Here is a 7,501-nt window from a genome sequence, read left to right as displayed (position 1 = left end):
TTATCTTTTTTTCTTTTGGTCTTTTTGAGACAGGGTCTCCCTGTAGCCCAAGCTGGCCACCTGCCTCTGCCTCCTGAGTGCTGAGAGTAAAGGCATATACCTCCAGGCACAGCTACCTTTTTTTTTTTTTATTATTCTTTAGTAATTTCACACATGAATACAATATATTTATAGCATCTCTACCAGCCAAGATTTTTTAAAATCAAATGTATATATCTAAACTCAAAGAAAGCTAACTCAATAACAGCTCTTGCTATTTTTTGTTTGTTTGTGGGGGTTTTTTTGTTTTGTTTTGTTTTTTGTCTTTTTGAGACAGGGTCTTCCTGTAGTCCCAGCTGACCTGAACTCACTATGTAGACCAGGCTGACCTTGAACTCAGAGATCTGCCTGCCTCTGCCTCCCGAGTGCTGGGCCTAGGGGGCATGTGCCACCATGCCCGGCTGTTTGTTTTTAAAGGCCAGGCACTGTGGCATAGGGCTGTAATCCCAGCACATGGGAGGCAGGGTCAAGAGGATCTCTGTGAGTTCAAGGCCAGTCTAATCTATATAGTAAGTTACAGGCCAGCCAGTGCTGCATAGTGAGACTCTAAAAAGAAGAGGGAGGGAAAGAAGGGAAAGAGCGATTTTAAAAAATATTTTATTTTGTGTGTGTATTGCCTCCATGTAGGTAGGTACACCTGTGTTGTACAATGCCTGCAGAGGTCAGAAGAGAGTGTTAGATTCCCCTGGAGCTAGAGATCTTGATGGCTATTAGCTGCCATGTGGGTGCTGGGTATCGAACCCAGGTCCTCTGCAAGAGCAGCTAGTGCTCTTAACTGCTGAGCCATTTCTCCAGCCCCCCTCCCCTTTTTAAAAAATTGTTTTAAATCATGAAAGCTTTGTCGACAATGGCAGCTGCTAACAAAGTCAGTACAATCTTAGAGCCCATGAGTCTCCTTTCAAAGCTGTCCCTCGTGGCCATGTTGTTCAGATGATCTGCTATCCTAAACAGCCTTGGTCAGCTGACCACAGAGGTGTACACATAACCTATCCCCCTTCCACCACCACTGCCAATTGGATTTTTATTATCCATTGCGACCTCTGTGCCCAGACCATCCCTGGTGACAGCTCTTCTAGCTCTGTATTACAGTTTAAGCGTTGCACACACCCACTGTGCTTCTTATGATGCTGCCCTTCCTTCACTAATTGAGAGAACTATAGAGCTAAGCACAAGCTGGGAAAAACAACCTGAGCCAACCAGACAACCTAAGCACACCCACTTATCAATAAGACTCCCATTAAAACTGACTTACTGTCCCCTGCTGAGCATGGCCCTGCCACAGTGTGGATCCACACAGTCAGTAAATTAGGAGCTCCACTTCAGGGAAGCCTGGGAGGATGTCTGTGAGAGGGAGCAAAAGAACGGGTACCTGTTGACATACCTCACTATGTGGAACCATCTTCTAGGAACGAACAGTTTGCTATTTCAATTAAAAGGATGTGATTTTAGATTATTTTCTAAGTTGTGAGCCATGTTTCTCTGAAGGGTGCATTTATTATACAGATGGCAGGCATTTATAAATACAAAACACTACTGACTGGTAAGTTATAATTCCCAGACCTAGTCAGTCTGTTATTTTTCAATTCCTAAAATTTGATCGCTGTGGGCAAGAGAAAAAGGCTAACTTTTCAAGAAGTTATTTTGGCCTTCATAAGTGTGTACCAGGTACCACTTATCTGAAGATAAAAGAGGCCACTGTCAATGCAGTCAGAGCCTTCCTTAAACAACTGGCTCGATGCTTCGATGCTAGAAAACAACATGCACACTCAGCCCAAAGCAGCCTGCTCAGGAGAAAGGAAGCTTGAACTCCAGGTGCCCCTGACAACACAGCTGGGCATGGAAAGAAAGAAAATGCTGAACAATAGAATCGGCAGAGGAAAAGGAGCTCCTCTTAACTTTCCAGGCATGTGGGGAGTTTGTTGCAAAAGAGCTATTTCAGCTATTTCAGACCTCAGTGCTGCTTCAGGTTCTACTGAACATGGGAAAAAACATGCCAGAATAGTACTTTAAGTCAGTGCTTTTCATCAATTAGACAGAAAAACCTCACATCATACTTAAGATGTTTATGAAAGCATGGCCATTATAAGGAGTAGGAAGGGGGTCCTTCTCGCCTGTGTGGAGAAAGTTGTCCCATTCTGGCTTTGGATCACAGCAGCAGCCCTAGTAGCAATCCTGTTATCTTCTAGCACTTGCAACTAAATTTACAATGAGAGAATTTAAGTTGCTTAGTGACAAAGATGGTCTTATCACCATTATAGGCAACTCACACAGATGAAAGGAAATGAATATAACCAGTTGTTAGGACTATAACCAATGATAGTTTTGGAGGGAAGGGAAGGAGGGATGCCAGAGAGGGGGAAAGAGGGAAAGGAGGAGGGAGAGAGGGAGGAAGAGAGAGAGAAAGAGCCCACTAGCTCTTTTGTTCTATTTCAAAAAGCACCATGCAGCCAGGCATGGTAGCACATGCCTGTAATTCCAGTACTCAAGAGAGTGAGGCAGGAGGATCAGAACTTCAGGCCAACCAGCATTACACAGTGAGATTCTATCTCAAAAAAAAAAAAAAAGGGTAGGGGGAGACACACTACTTTCAGAAACTTGAGAAACAGAAAAACAAAGAAAAATAGTACTTGCCTTAACTCCATTAGTCTAAGATAATCAGTTAAAATTCTAGTCTACATCCTTCCAACCCGGTGAAGCAGGCACGTGAGATGAGGTACCAAGCTGGTTATACAGCCTGACAATGATTAATCATCCCCACTGGACTTACCATAAGTCCATAGCAGTGAGAGGAGTAACAGTAGTGCGCAAGTCAAACAGTATGCCTGCAATCAACCAGCATTCCTCGGGGTTGACTTGCCTGGCACACTTCTAATTATTCTACAAATGAATGAAATGAAAATGAACAGCAATAACCCTCCAAGGCCAGTAGGTCACCTCCAAAAGAGAAGAGGTAGATAAGCTTGTTCCCCTCTAGAACAGGCAACTTGGAGAACCCTGACACTGTCCTAAAGGAAAAAATGAAGAGGAGAACGGATGTGCAGAACACCTGGAGTTGAGGGCCTGGGAATAGCAAATATGGAACAGCTGCCTACCAGCAATGTTCCTACAAACAAGGAAAGCTTTAAAAGTATTATAACATGTCAATTCCATATATCAGCCAGCTTCAAATCCCCAACCTGATTATACCCATCTGAAATTTGCTTCACACAGAAGGCCTAAGAAGCGCTCCACCACTAATGTCCCCTCAATAATGTTGAATGTTGTTCCTTAGGAACCTTTAAAGTACCCAATGTCCTTCCTGTGAATGTTATAACCAAGTACAAGGTTCAGTGTCTATTATTTTATAAACCACATCAAATTTTTAAAGTTCGGTTAAACTTAACATGTTCACCCCCAAGGAAACAGCTCTGAAGTCTTTAAGTTTGACGGAAATATTTTTAATAGCATCTACAAAAACTACCTAATCAATAAAATGTGGTATTAAAACAAAATCAGAACGAACCCACATGAAGAAAAGTCAAAATACACTGAGGTTCTCCCTTCTGGCCTGTCAAGTCTCAAAGTCAAAGCTAGATATTTCTTTGACTTTAAAGGTTAAACTAAGAAAACATGCAGATAACATACCTCTTTATTTACATTCAGGATTGTGTAGATGTGCAAAACTAGCTCATATACTTGCAAGTAAAAGCTTACATTTTCTTATGTACACGTGCATGAGTGTGTGTGTGTGTGTGTGTGTGTGTGTGTGTGTGTGTGTGTGTAAGCTAGAATGCTCAGGCTGCTATTAGCAAATACCATATACCAGGTGGTCTAAATACTATTTCCTCATTGTGTCCTCACAAGGCAGGAAAAGATCAAACTCTCATAAAGACACCAACCCCATAATGGGGAGTACCACTCTCCAAACCTCATTGAAACCCAAAAGCTTCCTTCCATGGGAATCTTGGCTGTGTGTATGTTAAGTATTCCAGTTCAAAATAACAAACAGATCCCATCCAACCTACAGGATAACATCAGTATAAGCCTGGTCACTGAGCTCAAGGTCAGCAGCTTGATTATCCCCACTTGGGCCTGGTGAAAGCAGAAAAAAGTCCAAAAGTTTCTATCACAAACACATAAATAGCTCTCACCTACTGCACTATTCAGTAAACTTCCACAGACCAGGAAGGGAAAAGAGGTCTCACCAGCAACCACTTGGGACTGCTGTGGCAAGAACCCTCCCTTTCATCTGTCCGGAGACCCAACCCCTCTTCCGGTCTCTGTAGCCAACACCAGGTTGGACATCTCTCTGAAGGTTCAAGTTCAGTTTTCATTTCAACTGAACTTATAACTCCTTGCCATCTGTCTCCAAAGGGGGAGTGGGGAGTCTTCACAAGTGTTTCCTTCTGGAAGGTACCTCATCCTCAGGGACTCTGTCTAGGGAAGGCCTATCCCAGGGGATGAACAGGCAGTGGGATCAGCCCCTCCAATGCTCTCTTCACCCCTACCCTTGTCCTGCCAGGATTCCTACACTATTGTACTGGCCTCCTTGTCCCCAAGCCCACCCTGTGGACATGGAGCTCTTGGAAAGCACAACGTAAGCCCAGAGCCTGTCTCATGGGAGAAGCTTCAAGGATATTAGCTGAATGACAGGATGAATGGCAAGATGAATGAATTGGCATACCCCCAAATCAGAAGGAGCAACACATATCATAGTTCCTCTGTTCAAGAAATACTGTTTTGCTAAGAATATCTCTGCATACTTTGCTCTCGGGTATAACACAAAGACAGACTCTCGGGTTGTTTTTTGGAGTAAATTCTAGAGATGAGATATTTACTTACTGCTTGCATTTTCCCAAGACTCTGAGCACTGAGGAGCTGCCATTACAAGGAACACAAGCCTGGAACTGCAAGCACCTCTCCACACCAGCTCTCAGTGACACACAAAGATTGCACTACATACTGCCTAGAAATTAAGGGTGACTGGAAGGGGTCAAAAGGATGCAGCAGCCAAACAGTTCTATAAAGAGCAGATGTTTCTAGGGGTAGACAGTCAGAGGCATGAATACAGACTCAACTCACTCAAAAATTAGGTATCCTTGCATTCTCCTTTACCCTGGGGATTTACAGGACCAATAATCATCATTAACCTTTTCTAAGCACTTACTATGCATGGGAACCATCCTAAATCCTGTGCAAATACAATCAGTTCTCAAGGTGATTCTTTGACTTAAACTTATCATCCCCTTTTTTAAGATTTAGCTCTCTCTCTCTCTCTCTCTCTCTCTCTCTCTCTCTCTCTCTCTCGTTACAGATGATTGTGAGCCACCTGATGTGGGTGCTGGGCTCTGAATCCTGGTCCTCTAAATAGAGCAACAAGCACTCAACAGCTAAGGCATCTCTCCAGCCCCATCATCATTTTATAGACACAGAAACAGGCTGAGAATCCTGCCTGATCATGAAGTACATTATACTCTGGGGAACTCAACAGATTAAATGTGAGTCTCCTAGTTTTTAGTCTCCTACTTCAGCAGTCCTTTACAGTAAAGACATTCAGAAGTTGAACACAACCTTTACTAAAACATATCCATGCGGTTTTCGGTCCATTGCTTTGTAGGCATCCCCCGCTGTAGATTTTCCTCTCTGTCTGGCTCAAACCCCACATGTAGCAAAATTTCTAAGTCAAACCCATGTCTCTGCTGTCAGCAGGTGCCATCACTTCTGAGCCATCCACATGGATAAACTATGCATTCTTTTTTCCAGAAGGCACTGCTTTCCTCTGCTCTACAAAGATCCTTCTTCTTTCCTTCAAATGACTGGTTCATAGATCATGACTCAAATTATATTCACAAATGTTCATATACAGTGTAATTACTCTTCCTAACTGGACTGCTTTGAAGACAAATGAGCCCCTCCCACCCTCCTATCCAGAAACTCATAATACACCACCCCCTCCATAAAATGCAGCCCTGCCACAAACCACAAGCCACACTGTCTGCTCTGTGTGACCACATGGAGAAAAATGGAGTTGCATCTTGCAGGGCTTCAAATATTATTTCATCAGAATCAGATTTTGAATATAGGCTAACAACACTATCAGTGTGTGGAAAGAGAGAGAGAGAGAGAGAGAGAGAGAGAGAGAGAAGAGAGAGAGAAAGAAGAGAAGAGAAGAGAAGAGAAGAGAAGAGAAGAGAAGAGAAGAGAAGAGAAGAGAAGAGAAGAGAAGAGAAGAGAGAGGAGGGAGAGAGAGATGAGAGGAGAGAGGAGAGAGGAGGGAGAGAAAGAGAGAAATTGTTCCCTATTTTTAAAACATTGAAAGATCTCTCTTAAATTTGAAAAGGGGTAGTTTAAAAAAGATGATCAGTAGGGGAGAATCAGAAATCCCAAGATATGTTAAACTTGGTAGGGAGAGCACCCAAGTCAGATAATAAAACGTCCCTTCAAGACTCTGTGGCTTCCCCACACCTTGCTGGCCCCTGGCTCCGGCACACAGTCTGCAGAGGTCCCACTTTTCCATGGGGGTCACCAGCTGTAACCCTACATGCAAACATAATCAAGGCAGAGAAAACGAGAAACACAGGAAAGCGCCCGGGTGGGAGCGAGGTGGAGAGTGGGAATGAGTTTGTCTTTGCGCTCTCAAACAGCTCACGAACTTTCATAGAAACTCCTGACCCTCCTGAAATAACAGAAACGTTGAATCGGATGGGAGAAACTCTTTTCACTTTGCTCAGTTCAGAAAGCAAGAGAATGCTGAATGGAAGAAAAAGAAGGGGGGAAGCTGCATAAACACCCAGTCTCCCCCGGTCCTTCACCCATCCCAGATGTGGTCTTCTCACTCCCCGCCCACCTCCTCTCCAGCCCGCGCCCCCAGTCCCTGCTCTGGCCACAAAAATGCAGCCCAGCTCTGAGGTGCAGCTGACGTCGGTGGCCGGCGTGACCCACCCGGCACAGACCAGGCCGGGCGGGGACCACCGCAAGCGCGCCTAAGCCGGGCGGGCACCCGCGAGTCGGAAGAGCTGAGCTCCCGCGGGTTCGGCGCGAAGACGCGATCCAGGCACAACTTTTTCCTCTACCGCGGCCGGTCCCTTCCCATACCGGCATCCGCCGACCTCGGTGCGGTAGCGCGGACCGGTCCCTTCTGTCCCCCGCGGGCTCCGCGTGCGGCGCTCGGCGCCTACCTGGCCCGGGCTGCCGGGGCTACGGGTCTCCGTTCCCGCCGCAGAGCCAGGCGCGTGTGTCTTCCCGAGCCGGAGCTTTCCGTTACGCCTCCTCGCTGCCAGCTCAGTCTGGCCCCGGCGGGCCGCTCCGGGAAGGAGGAGGGCCGGGAGGGGACGAGGGCGGGAGGCCGCGGAGGGTCTGCGGCGCCGGGGCGGAGGAGGCGCGGCCAGAGCGCCAGGCAGCGCACGGGGAGGAGGCCGAGGGGCGGGCGCAGCGGGAGCGAGCCGCGCAGCCCAGGCCCCCCCGGCCACGGCCAGTCAGCACC

General features: G+C 46.3%; 1 protein-coding gene across 13 annotated transcripts in view; it reads right to left on the bottom strand.

Annotated features, from left to right (window-relative positions):
- Lhfpl2 (LHFPL tetraspan subfamily member 2) overlaps positions 1–7,495 on the bottom strand; it is a 154,430-nt gene extending 146,935 nt beyond the window's left edge. For 12 of the 13 annotated variants that reach the window (XM_029556211.1, XM_029556215.1, XM_029556216.1 and 9 more), the window contains exon 1: positions 7,197–7,495. The gene's annotated coding sequence lies outside the window, so the exon portion shown is untranslated. Of the gene's footprint in view, positions 1–7,113 lie in introns of all 13 variants that reach the window. The other variant, XM_029556217.1, reaches the window with a different exon arrangement.
- Positions 7,496–7,501: the final 6 nt, after the last annotated feature.

This window comes from Nannospalax galili, unplaced genomic scaffold (assembly GCF_000622305.1).
Source record: "Nannospalax galili isolate Female #2095 unplaced genomic scaffold, S.galili_v1.0 scaffold45, whole genome shotgun sequence".
Classification (NCBI taxonomy): Eukaryota; Metazoa; Chordata; class Mammalia; order Rodentia; family Spalacidae; genus Nannospalax; species Nannospalax galili.
Note: the sequence above shows the minus strand (reverse complement) of the source record. Positions and strands in the feature narration are given on the sequence as shown.